Source organism: Heloderma suspectum, chromosome 3 (genome assembly GCF_057233095.1).
Source record: "Heloderma suspectum isolate Gila_16-S chromosome 3, 16-S_ref, whole genome shotgun sequence".
Taxonomy (NCBI): domain Eukaryota; kingdom Metazoa; phylum Chordata; class Lepidosauria; order Squamata; family Helodermatidae; genus Heloderma; species Heloderma suspectum.
This window is the reverse complement of record NC_139460.1, coordinates 28,340,671-28,365,154: the sequence shown is the minus strand read 5'-3', so window position 1 is coordinate 28,365,154 and position 24,484 is coordinate 28,340,671.

Genomic DNA, 24,484 nt, shown 5'->3' with positions numbered 1-24,484 from the left:
AAATTAACCCTCCCCACTCTCCTTTGGCAGAAAGAAAGAAGGTGAGAACAAAGTGCATGCTGTGACAGCTATGTTAGCTCCTCCGCACCCCACCCCACCCTTCTGCAATTTGTTTGTTCGTTTAAAAATCCAGAAAATTTCACTGTACTTGCTTATTTCCCCCCCACACACACATCTTTCCAATTCTCTCTCAAGCATTAGTTTGCCCTTACTTTGATTCTGTCTAGATCTCTCTCTCTCTCTCTCTCTCTCTCTCTCCTTTCCTTTCCTTGTTTTTGGCTCCCCTCCACCCCCCTTCTCAATTCCAGTATTCCTTCCCTTCCAATTTTTGATCTCCCCCCGCCCAAATTAAAACCCCTTTTCTCTTCTGTTACGGTTATAGTTAGTTCCGCTCTGCTTGTAGTTTAGTGTTTGCTTTTCTTTTGCATGTGTGTGCATGTGCGTGCGTGTGTGTGCTTCTGCTGTGTGGACAAGCAAATGTTGCATGTCAGAGGAGTACACATGGTCCACATTTCCAAAAACAGTGGGTAAAGCACTACACACATTTACAGCTATTATTTAAATAATATAATACCACACTGTGTGTTGTACAGCAAGCAAGCCCGATATGAGGCATCTTCGGGGTCTTGGCAGGGGCAGAGGTGGGCGAGGTGCTGCTGTGCCCTCCTGGCAGGGTTGCTGTGTTGCTTCCTGCCTCGGTCAGTCCAGCAGACAACTGTCATCGCTCTTCGTTCAAGTAAGCGTGCCCACCTCGCAGGGTTGCTGTCTTTGTTTGCTTTCTGCTACCATCCCGTGTTTTCCCAGGCAATTCAGCCAAAGAGACCCTACGGTTATTGACTGTGAATAGGAAAGTAGTACTAGGGGAAAGGGGTTATTTGCACTTCAAAGAAACCTACAGCAGAGTTTAGGAATAGTGACCTCCTCACCTCTTCAACACCTAACTTGATTATCCTTTTATGAACTTTGGTTTGAGTTTCTGAGAACAGCACTTTTTACCTGTGCCTAGCACAAAAACACCTGGGTCAAATTGCCTGAGATTTGGCAGGTGGGATGACCTCCAGGGCAGCTGTGCAGTCCCCAACATTCATGCACTTCTGTGCAAGCAGTGAAAAGTTCTAGCTGTTTGCTTTGAGAGATTTCCTTGAAAAAATCAAATTTCACCTGCATCTAGCACAAAAATGCTTGGGCCAAATTGCCTGAAATTTGGCAGGTGGACACCCCTCTAGGGGGGCTGAGAGTTCCACAAATTACATGTATGGATCCTGAAAACTGAAAATGTTATGGCTGTTTGTGTTTTCCCATGCAAGTCAATGGGAAAATGCCAAAAACAAGTGATTTGGATGTCCAAATCTCTCTTGGGATTCAGATCTGAGTTGAGGCCAATGGGCTCTGAATTGGTCCAAAGGTAAGTGGGGCCACTTTGGAAGGTCCAAACCGGCATCCAAAGTGAAGCAGGGGGGCCGTGCCCAGCCCTTCTGTATATGAGTACCCCAAAGTAAGTCCCACTGAGGTCAATGGGACATAGGCCCAGGTCAATGAGTATAGGCCTACAGCTGCAGAGAAGAGAGTCAGTGTGGTGTAGTGGTTAGACTGGGACTCAGGAGACCCGGGTTCTAGCCTCAGTGGGTCAGTCACTGGCTCTCAGCCTAACCTACCTCGCGGGGTTGTGATGAGGATAAAATGAAGTGGAGGAGGAGGATGTACTCTGCCTTGGGCTCCTTGGAGGAAAGGTGGGGTATAAATGCAAGAAACAAGCATCAGTGATGATGCATGGTGTCATCGTTGTAATGATCTGTACATTTATTCAATGTTTGGTTCAGCGGTTCTGAAGGCCCTGCAGAAGTAAGCGCACAGGGAGGCTGTGCTGGTTTTGAAAGCAGCACTGTGGTACCAGTCCCTGACTTGGCAGTTGAATTGGACTTGCATTCCAGAGGCTTGGAACAGTTTTATTGCCTGTTGTTCTCTGCCAGCAACTATGCTCTGACCAGCAGAGCAGGACAGCCACTTACTCGGTCTGTATAACAGGACTTCATGGAACATAATGATATGTTAATTCAGGGATGGGCAACTTTTCCCGTACACTTCAGAAATAATTGGCACCTCATTTTCACTAACCTGGCAGATGACAAATGGAGCTCCTGTTCTTTGGCAGACATGCCGTACCTTTCGACAACATTCTTCATCCAAAACTGGCACCCTCCGATGTAAAGGCTTCGAGTCAAGTCTTGAAAAATAAACTTGATTTATGGATATAGAAACCACAAGAGGCTATACGTCTATGAATCTAGAGGAGGTGTACATTAATAATTTTGGCTGCAATCCACAGCCCTGATTTTCATGGGAGGGTGGCTGTGATGGCAGTAACATACGCAGTACCATGGGGCACAACCAGAAGTTCCTTGGAGCTCAACATGCTCTCTTCTCGGTAAGGTTGAAAAAGGTTTTGTGTACAACAGGGAAATACCCATTGCTAGGGATGTGCAAATCGGCAAAACCTGAATTCACTGCGGTTCTCCAAATTCCACCTTGAAGTTCAATGAAGCCTGTGGCTTTGTGAAAAAGGCAAACTCCACATTAGGCATAATTAGGAAAGGAACTGAAAATAAAACTCCCAATAACATACTTCCTTTATGCAAATCAATGGTGCAGCCACACTTAGAATATTGTGCACACCTAAAAAAGGACATTGTAGAGGTGGAAAATGTGCGGAAAAGGGCAACTAAAATGATTGAGGGGCTGGAGCATCTCCCCTTTGAGGGAGGGTTACAACAGCTGGGATTGTTTAGCTTAGAAAAAAGGAGGGTAAGGGGAGACATGATAGAGGTGTACAAAATTATGCATGGTGTGGAGAAAGTGGAAAGGGAGACACTTTTCTTCCTCTCTCTCTTCCTTTTCTCTACTAGAACCCAAATGGGTCATCCATGAAGCTGGTTGTTGGGAAATTCAGGACAGATAAAGGAAGGACTTCTTCACACAGCACATAGTTAAACTACGGAATTTATTTCCACAAGATGTAGTGATGGCCACCAATTTGGATGGGGATAGGACAAATTCCTGGAGAAGTCTATCAATGGCTTCTAATCCTGATGGCTATATGCTACCTCCAGTATCAGAGGGAATATGACTATGTACATCGGTTGCTGGGGAACTAGGGCAGGAGGGTGCTGTTGCACTCAAGTCTTGCTTGTGGGTTTCCTGTGGCCAGCTGGTTGGCCCTGTGTGAACAGAATGCTGGACTAGATGGATCCTTGGTCTGATCCAGCAGGGCTCTTCTTGTGTTCTTATGTTCTCATTCTGGCTTCTTTCTCTTTTTCCCCGAATGAAAATTCATTTGTATTTTTGTGCTTACTTTTCCAAACTGATGCATCAGTTGTATGCATTTTTGAAATGTATGCATTTTTCTCCCATTGAGAAAATGTGGTCATATTTTAGTCACATTTTCAAAAGTACACATTTTTTTTCATTTGCATATTTCAAATGTCCACATGTTCCAAACACATTTGTTTTGTTCTGCAAATGGCAACACAAGCTTGGAAATATATGGATCTTGACCACAGCTTGCGTTTGGTTTTGTGTTCAGTACCAGGAGGTGCAAACTGGGTGAATTCTTCTGATAAAAAAATAAACTGAAACAAATTTCTCATACCTACCCATTGTCTGGGTAGGGATTTGCCTGTTGTGTATTTCCCAACCTTGCCAAGAAATGAGAACAGGGAGTTCTGTGGCACTTTTGATTGTGGAACATTTCCCAGTCTACAGCAGAAAATGAAGCAGCCCTTACTTGTGCAGAGTTCATGCATCAAACCTTCCTGCCTCCATTTCTGGCCTCGGGCACCAGAGTCACTAGACTGGGCCAGAAGAGTGAAGACCAACACACATTTTACATTGACAGTGGAAGCTGGTGGCTCTGGTTTTGATGGAGCTGTAAATCCATTCTTTAGTCAGAACCAGCCAGAACTCTAAGGAGCTATCTGAGGTGCTGAACCTATTTTAGGAAGCATCTTGGATAGCTCCTCTTTATTTATTTATTATTAAATTTATTATTAAATTTATTAATCGCCCATCTGGCTGGTCACCCAGCCACTCTGGGCAATGTACAACGTCAGTCTTGAGTTCTGACTGGTTCTAACTGAAACCCGGAGCGAATTCACTGCCCCACTGACATCAGAGCCATGCCAGCAGCCTGTACTGTCTTTAACCCAGGGGTTGGCAATTTGTGGCCACCATCCATATGTATTTGCCTGCAATTCCCATCAGCCCTTACCACTGGCTATGATAGCTAGGGCTGATGGGAGCTGTAGGCCAAAACATCCGGAGGGCCACACCTGCTTTAACTAAAACAGCAAGCATCTTCTTGGTTCCTAAATCTGTGCCGACTTAGTTATTGCAGGATAAATGCCATACAGTCTACCGCAGATGGAGAAGAGCCTTTAGCAGTGCGTGATGGTGTGTGTGCGTGTGTGTGTGGAGAGAGGCTCAAGCAGTGATCCGTGGTGAGATCGCAGGGGTGCTACGACTACAAGGGTGTCCCTATTTTCCTCCATGAAATGTGGGAAGTATGTAATGTGTGCAATGGATTGGATTTCTATGCGTTTTTAGATTCAGAAGGTCTCATTGTTCTGAATCTAAACATGCACATGAATCTGAGCGATGGCATCTCATCATGCATGTACTGATCCAAATAATGTGGTGTCCTTAAAGGCTAGGAGCTCAATTGGCACTTCAAAACTGCCATGCTGCTGCTGTTGTGAAGCGTAATCATTGTTTATATTAATCTCTACAATATCATGCATTAACATAATGAACACGCGGCCTTGGAAAAAGATGTGCTGCCTTGAGCTCCTTCATGAGCCTAACTAGAAAACCAGCTATTAAGTGCTGTTGGCGACCAAACCTGCTGGGATTTAGAAGCCTGTTAACAAATGAAGTCAAGAGCTAGAGCTATTCATTGCAGGAATAAGTAGGCTTGTGATTATAATTTATTCATATTGTTCAGTGTGCAGATCTGCTTGGTTCATAGAAAGGCTTCCTGAGAATAGGTCGCAGGCATGGTCCGAAGGCACATGAGACAGCTGCGTTGCTGAAACTAAGCCGGTCTGGGTCTGGTCAGTGCTTGGAGGGGAGACCACTGGGAACCACATGCAGCCACCTTGAGTTCCATGATGGAAGAAAGGTGGGATATAAAATAAATAAATAGGTTGTTACTCTTGTGGCTAAGGCTGATGGGAGTTGGAGTCCATATGATGGGAATTAGAGCCTCTTGCTGGAAGCCCTCCAGATCTTGCTGTATTCCAACCCAAATCAGCCCCATCCACCAGGGGGCAACGGTCAGGGATGATGGAGGTTGGAATCTATCAGCATCAGGCATGCCACAGATTCTCTAGCCATGGCTTCAGGTGAGCAGGAGGGCTCTGGAGGGTGGGGGATAGTGGGGGAGGTGTTTCAGAGGCAAAATGAGCATTAAAAGGCAAAAGGAGAGCAGAGCAGTCCAGTAAGAGGGCAGAAGGGCTCAGAAGTCCTCATTCTGAGAGGGCGTAGGCTGGACGGTTTGGCCCTGCAGGAGAAGAGTGAACTAAGGCTCAGAGCATATGCTTATTGTCTCCCATGTGGTTGTGTGTGGCAATCAACCAGCTAGCAGGTTTGCTCTGGAGGAAGGCACCTCCATAAGGCCACTGAACATGTGACTGCCATGATTTGTATGGCTGGGGCAGCTCAAAACAGCAACATGTGAGTACTTGAAGCGCGACTTCACGTCCTTCCGCTGTGTCATGGGTGGGCATCTTCAGGAGGTCTAGGGCTACTTTCACTTCCCAGATCCCCTGCAGGTGGTACCCTGCCCCCCTGCAGTTGCAAAAAATAGGGTGAAATAAAACAAAAACCTGGACCCCCACCCTGGTATGAACCGTGAGGCTGCAAAATGAGGCACCCAGATTGATAACAGGGACAAGAAGTTCTAAACAGATAAAACCAATTTTGGCCTGCTTGTGCTGGCTGCCTGTATGTTTCCAAGTCTGATTCAAGGAGCTGTTTTTGACCTATAAAGCCTTACACAGCTTGGGACCGCAATACCCGATGGATGGAACACCTCTCCTGGGATGAACCTACCCTTATACTACACTCTTCATCTAAGGCCCTCCTCCAGGTGCCTCGAATGAGGGAAGCTCGGAAGATGGCAACAAGGGACAGGGCCTTCTTGGAGGTGGCCCCCAATTATGGAAATAAACTTCCCAGCAAGGCCCACCTGGCACCAACTTTGTTAACTTTTGGCACCAGGTTAACACAGTTCTCAACTCCTAGGCAGCATATGATAGGTTTTTAATCAGGTGATGGGATATTGTTTGGATATGTATGCAGGGGTGTGTTTGTGTATGTGTGTGTCTGCTCTGTTTATATGTTTGCAGCTAAACTATTTTATGCATAATATTGTATTTTTAAAGTTTTCATTCTTTGTAAACTGCCCAGACAGCTTTGGCTAGTGGGTGGTCTAGAAATGTAATCATATGCCATTAAATGCCTGAGTGTAGAGGATAGTCTTAACCTGGCACAGAAAAGATGAGGCCAGGTGGGCCTCAGTGGGGAGATCATTTCATAACCGGGGGCCATCACTGAAAAGGCCCTCTCCCTTGCTGCCACCTTCTGAGCCTCCCTTGGAAGGTCTCTGGTGTTGATTGTAGTGTCCGGGTAGGTTCAGGTTGGGAGAGGTGCTCCATCAGGTATTGTGGTAGGAACTGTGAGGGTCATTGTCAAACTAGGTTTTCCTGGTGTTTTTCTAAATGTAAATCACTAAGAATGGACTCTGGAGATTGGAATACATGGGGACTGGTTTATAGTTGGGCTTAGCAGTGTTTTTGTTTGTCTTTCTGTGGTCACAGATTGAGGCCAGAGACACTTGCTTTTCTCTGAACAGCACTGAAATATTGTGTATTAAATGGGCACGGTAGTTAAAGAGAGTCAGAAATCAGGTTCTGCCATGATAAGTCTCCAAATTATCTTGCATTTAAAAATGACACCTGTTTAGCTAATAACTGAGAACTTGGCATCCATGATTTAATTGATGAGGTCTACAATTGTGCTAAATATGGAAGTCTCAATGTGGTAGTGAATGAATGTTTCTCTCTCATTCTTCATGTTGCAGTTCCAAATCGAGAATAAGAAACTCTCATGTCATTCAGTCCTAATCCATCCTGCCAGCTACTGATGTAAACAACAAACAGGCACAGATCAGGAGGATTCCTCAAGAAATATAGTAAGGCTCAGATGCTTCATAAGGAAATACAGGACCAGGACAAAATGGGGCATCTTTGCTGGTCCCAGGCACTCCATCCTCCCCATCTAGATTTGGGCCTGAAAGACCAGGGAAGTGTGCAGGTATCTAGTGGAGTGTAGGTGGTAAGCACTCACAATTTGTGACATTGCACAACAACATTACTGATCATGGGACATGTCTGTTAAGTAGGGATGTGCGAAAGTCATGTACCTTTTTGAAGGGGTGATTCGCAGCGGAGCACCTCCCCCCCAAATCCTAAGCCGACCGGCTCCGCTCCACAGCAACTCCACGGAGCCACCGGCCAGGTGCATTCGCAGGTGTGCAGAGCCTGCGGATGCAAATGGCGGCGGCTACAGCGGCCGCCATTTGCGTTCCTGTTTTTTTGCCATAATAGGCTACGTAAATATTTAATATTTTAAATATTTTGAAAAACAGGGGCGCAAATGGCGTAGTGGCACGGCAAAAAAACAGGAACACAAATGGCGGCCGCCGTAGCCACCACCATTTGTATTCCTTTTTTTTGCTGTGATAGGCTACTTAAATATTTACGTAGCCTATCACGGCCTCTGCAGGGACTCAAATGGCATCCCTGCGTTAGCCGTGTGATAGGCCACATAAGTATTTACGTAGCCTATCACAGCAAAAATGGGGAAGTGAATGGCGGCTGCAGACGCGGCCGCCATTCACAAAGAAGCGTGAACGGCATCAGGTAAGTGCTTCGTTTCATGAACCTTCGCTGGGTGGTGGGGTGGGGGAGCTTTGTTACTCATTACCTCTCCCCAGTTTGAGAAGGTCCCATTGATAAGCACTCTTTGAGTCTGATTCTGTAGCCAACTGTGGATCCACCGGATCGTTGTTTCATCTAGCCCACTTTGAGCTAGTTTGCTCATCAGGAGATCATGGGGCACTTCGTCGAAAGCTTTGCTGAAGTTGAGGTATATTATGTCTACAGCATTCCCACAGTCCACAAGGGAGGTTACTTGATCAAAAAATGAGATCAGATTTGTCTGGCAGGACTTGTTTTTGACAAATCCATGTTGGCTTCGAGTAATCACGGCATTGTTGTCAAGGTGCTTCCAGATGGATTGCTTTATCATCTGCTCCAGAATTTTCCCAGGGATTGATGTCAGACTGACTGGTCTGTAGTTCCCAGGTTCCTCCTTTTTACCCTTTTTGAAGATAGGGACAACATTAGCCCTCCTCCAGTCATCTGGCACTTCCCCCGTCCTCCATGATTTCTCAAAGAGAATAGACAGCGGTTCTGAGAGTTCTTCTGCCAGTTCCTTTATTGCTCTAGGATGCAGTTCATCTGGCCCTGGAGATTTGAACTCATTCAAAATAATTAGGTGTTCCTTGACCATATGCCTATCGGTCTCAAGCTGCAATCCTGCCCCTTCAGCCTGTACTTCACCTTTGCCAGGGGGGTCATAGACCCTCTTTTGGGAGAAGACTGAGCCAAAGTAAGAATTGAGCACCTCTGCCTTTTCTTTGTCCTCTGTTATCATTTTGCCATCCTCACTGAATAGCTGAACCACCATTTCTTTCCTCTGTCTTTTACTATGCATGTAGCTGAAGAAAGCCTTTTTGTTGCTTTTAGAATCCCTCGCCAATCTCAGCTCGTTCTCAGGTTTAGCCTTCCTGACACCATCCCTGCAATTCTGTGCTATCTGCCTATACTCTTCCTTTGTTGCTTGGCCTTCTTTCCACTTCCTATATGTGTCCTTTTTTGTTTTCAGGTCATCTGTAAGCTTTTTGTGAAGCCACACTGGCTTCTTCTGTTGTCTTCGCCCTTTTCTTCTTGTTGGAATTGTTTGTAATTGTGCCTTGAGAATTTCCTTTTTTCAAAAAGCTCCCGCCCATCTTGGACTCCTTTTCTCTTTAGAGACACTTGCCATGGGACCTTACTTATCATTGTTCTGAGTTTATTAAAATTGCCTTTCCTAAAATCCAGGGTACGCGTTTGACTACACTCGGCGTTTGCTTCCCTTAGAACCAAGAACTCAAGTATAACATGGTCACTTTCCCCCAGAGTTCCTGAAACTGCTACTTTATCCTCTAAGTCATCTCGTCAAGGATAGCTGATCCTCTGGTTCCTTCCTCTACTTTCTGTAGGAGGAAGTTATCCGCCACACAAGTCAGGAATTTCCTGGCGGGGCCATGTTTTGCAGAATTTGTCTCCCAACAAATATCAGGGAAATTGAAGTCCCCCATTACTTCTACATCATGCTTCCTTAAAACATTGGCTATTTGCTTTTCAAAAGTTTCATCCTCGTCTTCACGTGATTGGGTGGCTGGTAGTAGACTCTGACAACCATGTTCCTTTTATTCTTTGCTCCATTTATTTTGATCCAGATGCTCTCGATGGGTCTACCAAGCTCATCCTCCTGTATTTCTGTACAGAGATAGGTATTTTTCATTTCAATACAAGAGGGAAATTATGACTTGATAGGTATAGCTGAGACTTGGTGGGATGACGCTCATGACTGGAATACAGCAATTGAAGGCTATAACTTGTTTAAAAAGAACAGGAGAAACAGAAAGGGAGGTGGGGTTGCACTATATGTGAAAAATAAATATAGTTCTTCATATTCCCTGGTATGTTTATTCCTCATTTTGTCCATTCCCTGAGCATGTGCAGAGTGTGCTTTTTATTCAAACAAAGAGAAGGTTGCTGATCTTTCCCTTCATGCTGCATTTGTACAAGTGTGACTGCTTCAGAAAGAACTTTCCATTATACTGTCTCTTTTTCTTCATGAGTTTCATAACAGAAGTATGGTGTAGTGGTTAGAGTCTAGCCCAAAGTCACCCAGTGAGACAACTAACAGAACGTTTGCTAATGAGCTGGATGTGGAAATACCAAGCTGATCTGGGGGCAAGTGGGGTGCTGACATGTGTAGGAGTAAGTCGCATTGAACTCAATAAGACTTACTTCTGAGTAGGTATGCACAGAGTTGGTTCTCCTCTCCACTCAGCTTTGTATTTCCACATCTAGCTCATTATCAAACGTCCTGTTAGTTATCTCAGAAGACCCTTGGGTGAATGGGGGGGGGGTTCCCAGGGAACAGCTGGATTGAGGGAGATTCCCTCCTCCCCCCCCAACACACATAATGGAAGAATATAGTTCTTCATATTCCCTGGTATGTTTATTTCTCATTTTGTCCATTCCCTGAGCATGTGCAGACAGAGTGTGCTTTTTATTCAAACAAAGAGAAGGTTGCTGATCTTTCCCTTCATGCTGCATTTGTACAAGTGTGACTGCTTCAGTGCTTCAGAAAGAACTTTCCATTATACTGTCTCTTTTTCTTCATGAGTTTCATAACAGAAGTATGGTGTAGTAGTTAGAGTCCAGCCCAAAGTCACCCAGTGAGATAAGATAACTAACAGGACATTTGCTAATAAGCTGGATGTGGAAATACAAAGCTGAACTGGGGGCAAGTGGGGTGCTGACATGTGTAGGAGAAAGTCGCATTGAACTCAATAAGACTTACTTCTGAGTAGACATGCACAGAGTTGGTTCTCCTCTCCATTTTAGCCTCACAACATCAACAACAACACTGGATGTGGAAATATAAAGCTTAGCAGGGAGAATACCTCATGCAGGGCTCCAGACCGGCATGGTCATTTTAAAAGGTTTTTTCTTTCTTTCAAACAGCATTGCTTTAAAAAAAGGGTGCATCTCTGTTCAGGCACACCTAGGCCAGCCTTCTTCTGGGAAGCTCTGAGGAGGAGGAAGTGTTTTGGCTGAAAGTAAACAGAGATGGAGGATTTCAATTGAAAAAGAACACCCACAAACAAGGTGGTGAGCACAATTCTTTTTTTTAAATTTTTTTTAATGTATTTATTACTGCAATATACTACGTTGTGTTTTTATTTACGAAAATTTCGCGACTCTGTGTGGATGACAAAAAAAAAGCCTCATGACTGCTGGCTCCGCAGGACCTCGTGGTGCCATTCCTCAGAGGATTCTGAAATTCCATCCCATTTCAGTCTGTGGCGGAATTCTCTGACATCCCTACAGGTAGCACACAGAGGGAAACATATATACCTAAAACAATTTTAAACAATCAACAATAAGAACAATCCAGGACCTGATTAAAGTCTCATCATATGCTGCCAAATGCCTGAGAGAAGAGGAAAGTCTTAACCTGGCACTGAAAAGACATTGATGTTAGCCTCAGGTGGGCCTTGTTAGAGAGATTGTTCCATATAGGGTTGGCGGAGAATTTCTCCCCGAAACTTCGGGGGGCCGAGCGCCAACGTGTTCGGCCCCCCGAACAAGTTTCGGGGAGAAATCCTCCGAACCCCCCCGCCCCCCGCACCCCCCCCGGGACGGCACTTACCTTCGCCGAATGTCCCTCCCGGCGGCGGGTTCGGCCGGCGGTTCGGCGGGTGTTCGAGCGGGGCGGGAGCGGCAGCCGGTCTTTCGACCGGCTGCCGCCGCCGCCATTGCAATAAAAGAAAAAAAAAAAACGCCCCCGTGATAGGCTACGTGACCATTCACGTAGCCTATCATGGCTAGATTTGCAAAGTCAGCCGTGATAGGCTCCATCAATCGTCACGTAGCCTATCACGGGTGACTTTAAAAAAAAAAAAAAAAGTGTGTACGGATAATTTTGGGAGTTGTAGTCTGACACTTCTGGAGCCTTACATGGCTCGGGACTGCAATACCTGATGGAGCACCTCTCCTGGCATAAACCTACCTGTACACTACATTCATCATCTAAGGCCCACCTCCAGGTGCCTCCTCCAAGGGATACTTAGAAGGCAGCAACAAAGGAAAGGGCCTTCTTGGTGGTGGCCCCCCATTATGGAACTAGGGGTGGACAAAAGTCCCTTACCTGTCCTCGAAGGACGTTCGCGGTGGGGGGGAGGTGCTTCGCTGGTCCCCCCGCGAAGTTCCGGCGCGGGGGGGGAGGCTTCCCGCCTCGGCCCAGCCGAAATTCAGGCCGGGGGGGAGGCTTCCCACCTCGCCCCGGCCGAAATTCAGGCCGGGGAGGAGGCTTCCCGCCTCGCCCGGCCGCAAACGCGAAAGTTAAAAAAAAAAAAAAACGCCCCCTGATAGGCTACGTGACGATTCACATAGCCTATCACGGCTAGATCTGCAAAGTCAGCCGTGATAGGCTACGTCAATCGTCACGTAGCCTATCACGGGTGACTTTAAAAAAAAAAAAAAAAAGTGTGTACGGATAATGGCGGCCCCCATAGGGAGCCGCCATTCCCGTTCCTTATTTGGTCGCTGTAGTCTATGTAAATGTTTACGTAGACTACGGCGAAAATAAGGGCAACGCTATTTGCGTTGCCCTTATTTTCGCCGTAGTCTACGTAAACATTTACGTAGACTACAGCAACTAAATAAGGAACGCGAATGGCGGCTCCCTATGGGGGTCGCCATTAGCGTACGCGTTTTTTTTTTTTTTTTGAAAGTCACCCGTGATAGGCTACGTGACGATTGACGTAGCCTATCACGGCTGACTTTGCAGATCTAGCCGTGATAGGCTATGTGAATCGTCACGTAGCCTATCAGGGGGCGTTTTTTTTTTTTTTTAACTTTCGCGTTTGCGGCCGGGCGAGGCGGGAAGCCTCCTCCCCGGCCTGAATTTCGGCCGGGGCGAGGTGGGAAGCCTCCCCCCCGGCCTGAATTTCGGCTGGGCCGAGGCGGGAAGCCTCCCCCCCCGCGCCGGAACTTCGCGGGGGGACCAGCGAAGCACCTCCCCCCCACCGCGAACGTCCTTCGAGGACAGGTAAGGGACTTTTGTCCACCCCTAGTTCCATAATGGGGGGCCACCACCAAGAAGGCCCTTTCCTTTGTTGCTGCCTTCTAAGTATCCCTTGGAGGAGGCACCTGGAGGTGGGCCTTAGATGATGAATGTAGTGTACAGGTAGGTTTATGCCAGGAGAGGTGCTCCATCAGGTATTGCAGTCCCGAGCCATGTAAGGTTTCATAGGTCAAAACCAGCACCTTGAATTTCCTTTTTCATGTTTACATTAAGAGAGAGAGAGAGAGAGAGAGAGAGGGAGGGAGGGAGGGAGAGAGAGAGAGAGAGAGATGTGAATATGATAGGTGTGTGTTTATATCCCATGCCCTATTGCAACCTTCCCCAATGTGGTGCCCTCCAGAAGTGTCAGACTACAACTCCCAAAGGCCTGTCCACATGGGAAATGGTGAGGGATGATGGGAACTGTAGTCCAAAACATCTCTGGGACACCATGTTGGGGAAGACTGCCCTTCTGTAATTCAGCCTGTGACAAAGCCTGTGAGAAATTTAAACATGACATATAGGGGGCAAGGAAGCCTGTCTCTTAAAGTGGCTGCAGAATGGTCATGGTAAAAGAAAGAAAGAAAGAAAGAAAGAAAGAAAGAAGGAAAGAGCCCCTCAAAGTGAAATAAAGCTTCTCATTATTGCTCCAGGAATATGTTAGAACTCACAAATTGCAAAAGATGGTGCTAGTCCTTAACTGGCTGTCATGATAGAGTTCCCATTTGGAAATGTATTAAAAGTGTGCAAAAACCTGTAGACAGATGCATCAATGAGATTTTTTAAAACAACAAAAACAACAACATCCCTTGTATGAAATGAAATTGAATTCTGGTGGCAATCCAGGAACAGAGACTGGCACCTAAAAGACTAAATCAATCTTCATCCTTCACAGTTTGCAGCAATTCTCACTAGCCCTGGGTCTGGTTTGATGCCAAAGGATAATCTTGAAAATGACATCTTTTATTAGTGATGGTATGTTAACAGATGATGGAAAATAATTCCTTCTGATCAGTTTTACTGTGCATAAGGTATATTTTGAAAACATTCTGGGTCAGATTTTTTAAAACTCTATTAATTTACAATATGTGGGCCAGCATACAGGTACGTTGATCTCTCTGATATACCAATAGTAGCTAATATAAGAATCCACAAATCTGTAAGTAACAGGGATGTATCACTCAACTAAAGAAATCTTAGACTGCTATCATACGGTCACTGGTGCGGCACCCCAGGGCCCACAGAATGTTTCAGATTTTCCTCTCCAAGGGCAAAGAGAGAGGTCCAATGGTGATACAGCCCCACAAACCCCCTCCCACCTCCCACCTCTCATGGAAACTTCCATGGCCCTTGCCACTCCAATACTGGAAGAAGAAAAAAGGGCTGTTCTGTGGGCATGTCAGGGTGGATCTGGGAAAGGCTTGGATCCACAGGTTTTGCATATTTACTTGGGAGTAAGTCCAGCTGGCCTCAGTGGGGCTTACTTCTGAGTAAATGTGCACAGGATCAGCCTGTATGAGCAATTCTGTTTAGAGGCCAATTTACTTTATTTATTTTCCTTTATTTATATCCCACCTTTCCACTAAAAAAAAAAAAAGTGCTCCAGGCAGCCAACAGTAAAATCCAGATTAAAAACAAGATTGTAATTGAAAAGCATAAAAACAAATAAATTAAAAACACAACAATAAAAGAAATCAACAGCTCCAGCCAATTAAAAAAAGAGAACTAATTAGTCTTCAGCTGATGAGTTAGGGCCTACAAATGGTTTATGCTCCTTCAGGTGGGTCACACCAGTGGTATGTGGCAATTTCTGTTTATTTTTTTAACAGAAGGGGGAGAGAAAGAAAGGATGGTAAGAGAGGGAGCACTCAAAAGAGAGCATTAGGCAGTTCAAAGAAGAAAGCTACTTTCCCTTGTTTAAGTACACCCCAATCCAACAAGCAGAATCTGCAGAAATACCCTATTCCATATGATAGGAACCCTGCTGTCCTCTTTTCCATCTCCTTTCATCTAGCCAACTGAGGTGCAAGAAGATGGGCATATATAGTTAAAAATCAAAGCTGACTCCCAAATTTCAAGTCGGGATTTATCCTGACCCTTGACAACATGGGCTTTCATATACCCTTGTTCACTGATTCAGAGCCATTCACAGGTTGATTCTGTAGAAACAAATTCTGGATTCCAAACCTCTTTCATTCAAGATATAACTATCTGGCTTCTTCTTTTTGGCTGATCACTTTTTCAAAGATTGAAATGATGTGAAGCAAGTCAATGTCACCTTAAAAAAGAAAAGACCAATGGCTCTTTTCTTCTTCTTCTTCTTCTTCTTCTTCTTCTTCTTCTTCTTCTTCTTCTTCTTCTTCTTCTTCTTCTTCTTCTCTTGCAGCTCACTGCAGCCTCTGAGTAACCCCTCTGTGCATGCAATCAAAGCAGAAGTTGAAATTTGTAAGATTCTTATCACTGGCTGTTCAAACAGGCCCAAATTGTTAGAACAAAAAGATGATCAAAGTGTGATAAAGACTAACATATATGTGTCAAATGATTTGGAGGGCATATGATAAGGGGTGCGCTAGGTTTGCAATTTTGTTCTAATCTGGAACACTAACTCTATAGACAGAGCATGAAACAGAACAGTCTGAATGACCATGTAATCTGGTCTTTCATAGAATCAAAGGATCATTAAATCATAGAATAGTAGGGTTGGAAGGAGCCTACAAGGCCATCGAGTCCAACCCCCTGCTCAATGCAGGAATCCAAGTCAGAGCATCCCCAACAGATGGCTGTATGGGGGGGGGGTTCCCAGGGAACAGCTGGATTGAGGGACATTCCACACACACACACACACACACACACACACACACACATAATGGAAGAATATAGTTCTTCATATTCCCTGGTATGTTTATTCCTCATTTTGTCCATTCCCTGAGCATGTGCAGGGTGTGCTTTTTATTCCAACAAAGAGAAGGTTGCTGATCTTTCCCTTCATGCTGCATTTGTACAAGTGTGACTGCTTCAGTGCTTCAGAAAGAACTTTCCATTATACTGTCTCTTTTTCTTCATGAGTTTCATAACAGAAGTATGGTGTAGTAGTTAGAGTCCAGCCCAAAGTCACCCAGTGAGATAAGATAACTAACAGGACATTTGCTAATGAGCTGGATGTGGAAATATCAAGCTGATCTGGGGGCAAGTGGGGTGCTGACATGTGTAAGAGTAAGTCACATTGAACTCAATAAGACTTACTTCTGAGTAGACATGCACAGAGTTGGTTCTCCTCTCCATTTTAGCCTCACAACATCAACAACAACACTGGATGTGGAAATATAAAGCTTAGCAGGGAGAATAATACCTCGCGCAGGGCTCCAGACTGGCATGGTCATTTTAAAAGGTTTTTTCTTTCTTTCAAACAGCATTGCTTTAAACAAGGGGTGCATCGTTCAGGCACACCTAGGCCAGCCTTCTTTTGGGAAGCCCCTAGGAGGAGGAAGTGTTTTGGCTGAAAGTAATTACTGCACGTCTCAGGGCAGGGGAAAAAAATATGTAAACGTCTACGAAAAATAGCCTTTCTTATGGAAGTTATGCAGACTCACAGAGATGGCTGGGCACCGGAATTATGGTTGTTGGTACGGATTTATCTTCGTAATTTTCAGAGTGGAAAGAAAAGAGGAGAATTCCAGGGGCTTGTGAATGACGGAACGGAGCACTGGCCGCAAACTGTGGAAGTCAAGCAGCACGGAAGGTACACAATACGTACATCCCTAGCTGTCTGTTTATATGTTTATATGTAAATGGTTTTTACGATGTATTTTTAAGGTTTTAATCTTTGTAAACTGCCCAGAAAGCTTTGCCTGTTGAGAGGCTGAGAAATGCAATAAATGAAATGAAAATATAAACCTGGAGACATTCCTGCATTTTCTGTTCTAGAGGGGGAGAAGGGCACAAAAGGAGGAGCTGGTTAACAGGCAGCTCCCACATCATAACATCTGACAAGCACCAAGCCAACATATTTTTTAGACTTAAGAGTTGACGTTCATCTCAACAGCTAGTTTAGAAAGCAAACCAAATTTTGCAACAGTTCAAAATCTGTCAAATTCTGTCAAAATCAAAAATCTGTCAAAAAACCTGATCTCTGAAGTCCAGAATCAAATTTGACAGCAGCATTTGAAGTTCATGTGTTTAGCTTGGGCAATAATTGAACAACTTTAGCATAAAATTTACCAAATTCTGTGGCACAAAACGTCGCGTCTCTGCTGTCTGTTACAGTGCAATGCTGATGGCTGCATCTGTAAGGCTGTCAGATGTTCACTGCAGCTGCATGTCAGCTGTCACATTTTGTCATATATGCAGTACTACATGCCAGAAACTGTGAGCACAGACTGCTACAGCATGTCAAATGCTGCCAAATAGAGATGAGCTTAAAAATTTGTGTTTCAGGCGTTCCTGTTGAATGCTTGAAAAATGTTCCAGGGTTTTTCTTTTTTTAGCACTCAGCACTGGAATACTTGAAGAATCCTGTGGGGGCAGCACAGCCCTCTCCCCCTGCCCTTTCTCCCTAGGCATGAACAAACCTGTCAATTTCACTTTCTCTCACTTTCTCATTTTTCCTATCTTTGGTTCATTCCAAAGTTTGAGTTCTCTTTTAAAAAAAGTTTGCACGAAAATTCATAAGCATTTTTGTGCACATTTCTCCTAATACATTCATTTTGTTTACATTTTTTCCAAATATACATTTTTTTTGCAAGCAATTTTCCTAATGCAATGCATTTCCAACATTATTTCCCCATATACACATTTTTCTGCATGCATCTTTGATGGGAGAACACTGCAATATTCAGAGAAGTGCAAATTTTGCAGGAGGAGTTTTGGTTCATGTCATGGTTCTGAAGTGTGAAATTTGGTCAGTTTGCATTGAAGTCTGAACAAATTTCTCCTCAGTCCCTTGTTCATCCTCTTTTTTCTGAAGCAAATTCTCCCCAACCCTCTCAGCTTTGCAATGGCAACAAGCTGTGGAGAGGTCTCCCTAGACGTGGGAGAGGATTTGTACAGCCAAACTAGATGTGACTGAGCTGCTGTCCATGCATCTCCCCTGTTTATATATAAAGCAGCAGGGAGCATCCTTGCTCCCTTCTCTGTCTTACCTTGCTGTGCTTCATGACTTTAAGCTGTTTTCTCTCCTCACAGCTATAATACTGGAAGTGAGCTGGACAGAGAGAAAATTGCTGAATGCAGCAGACTATAGTGAGGTAAGGTGGAGCAGGGGAAGGGGTTTGGTCCCCTTCCCCATGCAGTCCTTTTCATATGAGGAAAAGACTCCTCATCTCTGCTTTATCTGTGAATAGGTCAGACAGGTGGATGAAATATATGCGGCTGTATCATATAGCGATGGGGGAAAATACCCTCATTCAGTCTGCATTTTAACATGACCTTACCTAATTTGGCACTTTTGAACTAATATATGGACCAAAACTCAGCTCTCCTTTGACATTTGCACTTCTCCGAATTTTGCAATGGAGTTTTCCAATAACAAATATGTACAAAAATGCATATATTAGAGGGAAATTCACACATTATGTGCATATATTATTGAAAATGTGTGCATTTCATGCCAACTTTAAAAGAATTATCAACATTTGGGATGAACAGAAAAATTAGAAAATTAGAAAACCTGGGAGAAACTGAAATTCACAGATTCATCCATCTCTAGTACCATTACATCTAGTCTGGCCCTAACATGATAGAAGAGCTGTGGCATAAACTCCATACCCTGTACAATTATTATTTATTATTAGGGATGGCGGAGAAATCCCCCTGGACTCCAGTGAGGATGGATTCTTTAGAATCCGGCCCCTCGGAGTCTGTGGTGGAATGGACTGCTCCCCCCCGCACGAAGTCTGGTAGGGATGGACCCTACCTGGTGCCGGCCGGTCCGAGTCCATCTGCTGCTGTCTGTAGCCATCCACTGCTGGGCTGTGGATGCAAATGGCGTCCGGCATAGTGGACACCATTTGTGTTCCTGCCCTTGGCCGTGATTGGCTATGCAACTATTTATGTAGCCTATCATGGCCAAAGGCAGGGATGCAAATGGCATCCCCTTTGCCAGATGCCATTTGTGTGGCAGTGGCCAGAAGTCCGGCTGCAGATGGGCCTGGCCAGCAGCTCGGTGGGCTCGCCGCAGAGCGGAGCCGTCCAGGAAGGATTCGGGGGGGGGAGGGATGGATTGCAACCCCCCCAGTGGATGCCCCGGACTGGATGGGTGAGTGGGGTTCGTACACCCCTATTTATTATAAATATTTTCATAATATTTTTATACCACCTTTCAAGACAAAGCCTCATCAAGGTGCTTTTCAAGGTAAAATCTGGAAACAATAACAATAATTAAAAAAATAACTAAAACAGCAGCATAAAACATTTAAAAGAACAGCACCATTAAAAGTTCTACTTTATGAACTAAAATGGGTGCTTTTTCTGTTGTGGCACCCCGGCTCTGGAATGAGCTCCCTAGTGAGGTTCGCCTGGCGCCTACATTGTACTCCTTTCGGCGCCAGGTGAAGACCTTTTTATTTTCCCAGGCATTTTAGCTTTCTAAATTTTTATCTTTGCTGTTTTAAATCTGTATTTTAAACTCCTGTACTGCTGCTAGGTTTTATTGTGGTTGTATTGTTATATTGTGGTTTTAATGTTCTATATATTTTAAATTGTTTTATTGTGTGTTGTTTGGTTTTAGTTTTTGTGAACCGCCCAGAGAGCTTCGGCTATTGGGCGGTATAGAAATGAAATAAATAAATAAATAAATAAATAAAATAAATGGGCATGTATTTATTTTAAAGAAGACTGGAACATTGGAGTCTTTAACGCCCATTTTAAAACAGTCAGGGAGGGAGCCACAGGTATGTCCCATGGAAAGGTTTTCTACAAAGATATGGGGCCACCAAAGAAAAGGCCCAATCTCCCATCCCCACCAACCTAACAGATTGCACTAGTGGGCATGTGAACATGGCCTCAGTGGCCAATTGTAAGGCCCATGCAGGTTCATGTAGATGTGGGCAGCCCTTCAAATACCTGATCCCAAGCTATTTAGGGTTTGAAAGGAGATCTCTCAGACTTTAAACTGGGCCCAGAAACACACTGATTATGTATCAGCTGCACTGGTTGCCAATGATATATGCTCTGATTGCCTAGCCCCTGCAAGCAGCCAGGCAGCTGCATTAGGTGCCAGATGTAGTGTGTTACAGTAGTCTAGTATGGATGTAACAAGGGTGTGGATAATTGTAAGAAGGTCCATATTCTCCAGATAGGGATGCATCTGGCGAGTCAGCTGAAGCTGATAAAAGGCACTCCTGGCAACCAATGCCACCTGCACTTGCATAGATAGTGCCAACTCCAGGAGAACCCCCAAATTGCGCACTTGGTCTATCAGGGAGTGTGTAACCTCATCCAACATGGGTCTGATGCCTCAATTTGGGTTGGCGGGTTTCCCCACCCACAGTACTTCTGTCTGATCTGGATTAAGCCTCACCTTGTTTGCACTCCTCCATTCCACAACTGCCTTCAGATACCTGTTCAGGTTTTCCACAGCCTTCCTGGAACTAACTGGTGGTAACAAGAGGAAGAGCTGCCTGTCATCTGAATATTGATGACACTTCAGCCCAAACCTCTGGATGACCATTTGCGTCCCTGCTAGCCAGCGGCTGGATGTCCAGGGGACGGAACGCCTCCCCCACACCATCAGCATAATCCCAAAAGGTAAGTGATTTTCGTACGTCCCTACATTTGTATCCCTGTATTTTGCCGTGATAAGCTACATAAAGATTTACATAACCTATCACGGCTGACTTAAAAAAACCACAAAAAAATGCGCGTACGCAAATGGCGGTGGCCATGGCCGCTGCCATTTGCGTTCCTTATTTTGGCACGTCTTAGTCTACGTAAACATTTACGTAGACTAAGATGGTGAAAATAAGTGGAACGCAAATAGCATAGACACTACGCTATTTGCGTTCTCCTTATTTTTGCCATCTTAGTCTACGTAAATGTTTACATAGACTAAGACGTGCCAAAATAAGAAATGCAAATGGTGGCAGCCATGGCCGCCGCCATTTGCATATGCGCATTTTTTTTTTTAATCAGCTGTGATAGGCTACATAAACATTTATGTAGCCTATCACGGCTGACTGCAGGGACACAAACGGTGGTGGCTACAGCTGCTGCCATTTGCGTCCCTGCTAGCCAGCGGCCAGATGCCGGCTGCTGGCGGAGCCGGCCGGTGGCTCCGCAGAATTGCTGCAGAGCACAGCCGGCCGGCCAGGATTCCGGGGGGGGGGGGAGGAACGGAGCGCCTCCCCCCCCGGTGAGGATTCCAGGGGAAGGGATGGAACGCCTCCCCCCCCACCATCAGCATGATCCCCTAAAGGTAAGTGATTTTCATACATCCCTACATTTGCATCCCTGTATTTTGCCGTGATAAGCTACGTAAATATTTATGTAGCCTATCACGGCAAAAAAACAAACAAAAACAAAGCAGCAAAAACAACAACAACAACAACAGTGGATGCAAATGGCGGCGGCTACAGTGGCCGCCGCCATTTACGTTTGCTGTTTTTTTTTTTTCTGTGATAGGCTACGTAAATACTTATGTAGCCTATTACGGCCTCTGCAGGGATTAAAATGGTGTCCCTGCATTAGCTGTGATAGGCTACGTTATTATTTACGTAGCCTATCACGGCTATAATGAGGAAGCGAATGGCAGCGGCAGCAGCAGCCTCCATTCGCAAGTCAGCGCGGACGGCAGCAGGTAAGTGCTCCATTTCACGCGCCTTTTGTGGGGTGGAGGGGTGGGAGGGGCTTTGTTCCGCCATGGATTTCAGGCCGTGAATGCACTGGCATTCAGCCTCACCGAGATCCATGGCGGAATTCTCTGACATCCCTACCTGGGAGAGTCACTCCCAGTTAGTGTTGGCAAATTACAGATGAGAGGATTTTCCATATTCTGTTCCTTGAATTCCACTCCTATCCTGCATTCCACTCCTCCTGTATGCTAGTTCAACTAGGAAAGTTCCAAAATTAATTCTAGAATTGGAGCATGTGCAATTTACCCCAGCTTTCAGTTCATTTGTGTCTTTAACTCTTCCCTACTTAAGTTACTGATGCATACAAGTGCATTGATAAAACACTAAACAAACAAAGAAACACAAGCAAACTCGATTGCATCAGGATTCTTTTTGTGTGATGACTTACCAATATACACACACATGGTCTCCTATGTATTGGTAAAACACCACATAAAATGAATTGTGATTAGGTATGGACAAATCAGCAATGTTTGAGATGGCTGAGATTCTCTAAACTCCACCGTGAAGCTCGTTTGGCTTGATCCCATTTTTTATTACCATCTTTCCTAGGGATGTCAGAGAATTTCTCCATCAATCCCCGGGAGGCCGAATGCCAACGCATTCGGCCCCCCGAAATTGGTGGGAAAATTCTCCGACACCCCCCGCCCTCGCCGGGATGGGACTTACCTTGTGCGAATGTCCCACCCGGCGGTGGGTCCCGGCGGCGGGTCCCGGCGGCGGTTCGGTGGTGGTGCGGCGGCGGCGGCTGGTCTTCCAATCGGCTGCCGCCGCCGCCATTTCCAAGTAAAAAACAAAACAAAACAAAAATATGATAGGCTACGTAAATCTTTACGTAGTCTATCACGGCTGACTTTGGAAAAAAAAACACGTACGCAAATGGCGGTGCCCATGGGCACCGCCATTTGTGTTCCTTATTTGGGCACGGGTAGTCTATGTAAAGTTTTACATAGACTACGGCGAAAATAAGGGCAACGCAAAGAGCGTTGCCCTTATTTTCGCCGTAGTCTACGTAAATCTTTACGTAGACTACCCGTGCCCAAATAAGGAACACAAATGGCGGTGCCCATGGGCGCCGCCATTTGCGTACGCGTTTTTTTCCAAAGTCAGCCGTGATAGGCTACGTAAAGATTTACGTAGTCTATCACAGCTGACTTTGAAAATCTAGCCGTGATAGGCTATGTAAATCTTTACGTAGCCTATCACGTTTTTTTTTTTAACTTTACTTATTTCTTTCGTGGTCGGAGAGGCGGGACACTACCCCCCGGCCAGAATTTTGGCGGGGAGGGACGGGGCACCTCCCCACCCGCCAAGAATTTCGGGGGGAGAAACGGAGCACCTCCCCCCCCCGAAAAAAGCTGCGGGACCAAGTAAGGGACTTTCATCCGTCCCTAATCTTTCCATTCAATCAGAAAAAGTGATTGGTATGCATATTTTGGCATGCATATTTTGAAAGTGTGCAGCCAAATGTGGGCTGCCCCCCAAGCATTAATGTTTGAAAATTCATATTTTTCAAAAAAATGCACATTTTTAAAAACTACACATTTAAATGTGTGCATTTTCTGAATAAGAACATGAATTCAGGAACATGTGAGTTTCCCTCACCTGCCCCCAAATACACTTGTGTTGGTGTTTGTGTCTGGAGGTGCAAATGAGGCAAATTTGCAAAATGAAATTTTTGTACCTCCCTAACTGTGATACAGGCATGCATCAAGTTCGTCTCTTTACTAGGAGGGGAAAAGGCATGGATGAACTGAAAGCTGCAGCAGACTGCACATCCACTGTGACCTATTCAAAAATCAGAAATTAAAACAGAACAACAACAATTCTGAAAGTTTTTCAGAATTTTTCATTGTTTTTAATGTATCTGATCTCCTTATGGAGGAAGAGGAGGATATAAATGATTTTAAATAGATAAAGAGGTTCATCATGAGAAGCAAGACCAGATGATTTGGAATTCTAAAATCCTGGGAGACATTTGGATGCAGAGACTTCAGTGATCATCTCTAGGGAGAATAAGGGGCTAGCTGGACCAATGGATATAAGGAAGTATATATTGCAGGCAGCTTCATGTATCTGGTTCCTCTTCTTTCCTCTCTGTAGAAATATTAGCACTGTGCCAAATTTTTCGGTCAGTTTATTTTTGACCATTCATTGGGGGAGGGGCAAAAAGAAATTGCACCCAAAAATTTGTGGGAAGGGGTGAGAATTCTGGAGAAATTTCTCAGGGTGCAGGGCTTCAGTGCTTACCTTACTATAAAGAGATGGTTGAGTGGAATGGAGGTGCCCTTTCTTTTTACTGACTTCTTTCTCTCCGACTGCTTCATCTTCTTGGAAAGCCCCCAGGACTTCCACCCTTGGGGCTTCCCTGTGCAGAGTGCCTGAAAGCTGAGAGAGGCACTCCTGGTTTTGCTTTGTTGTTCTTAAAAGTCCTTTGAACAACAACGACAAGAAAAATGGTAAGAAAAATAAGAATAACTTGTTGCTTAGCTTTCAGGCACTCAGCAGACAGCTGCAATGGAAAGCCCCAGTCCTGCCATCAACCTCTAGGGGGCTTTCAAAGAAGTTTGAGCTGTCGGCACAGCTGCAAGAACAGAATGGGGGGAAAGGGTAAA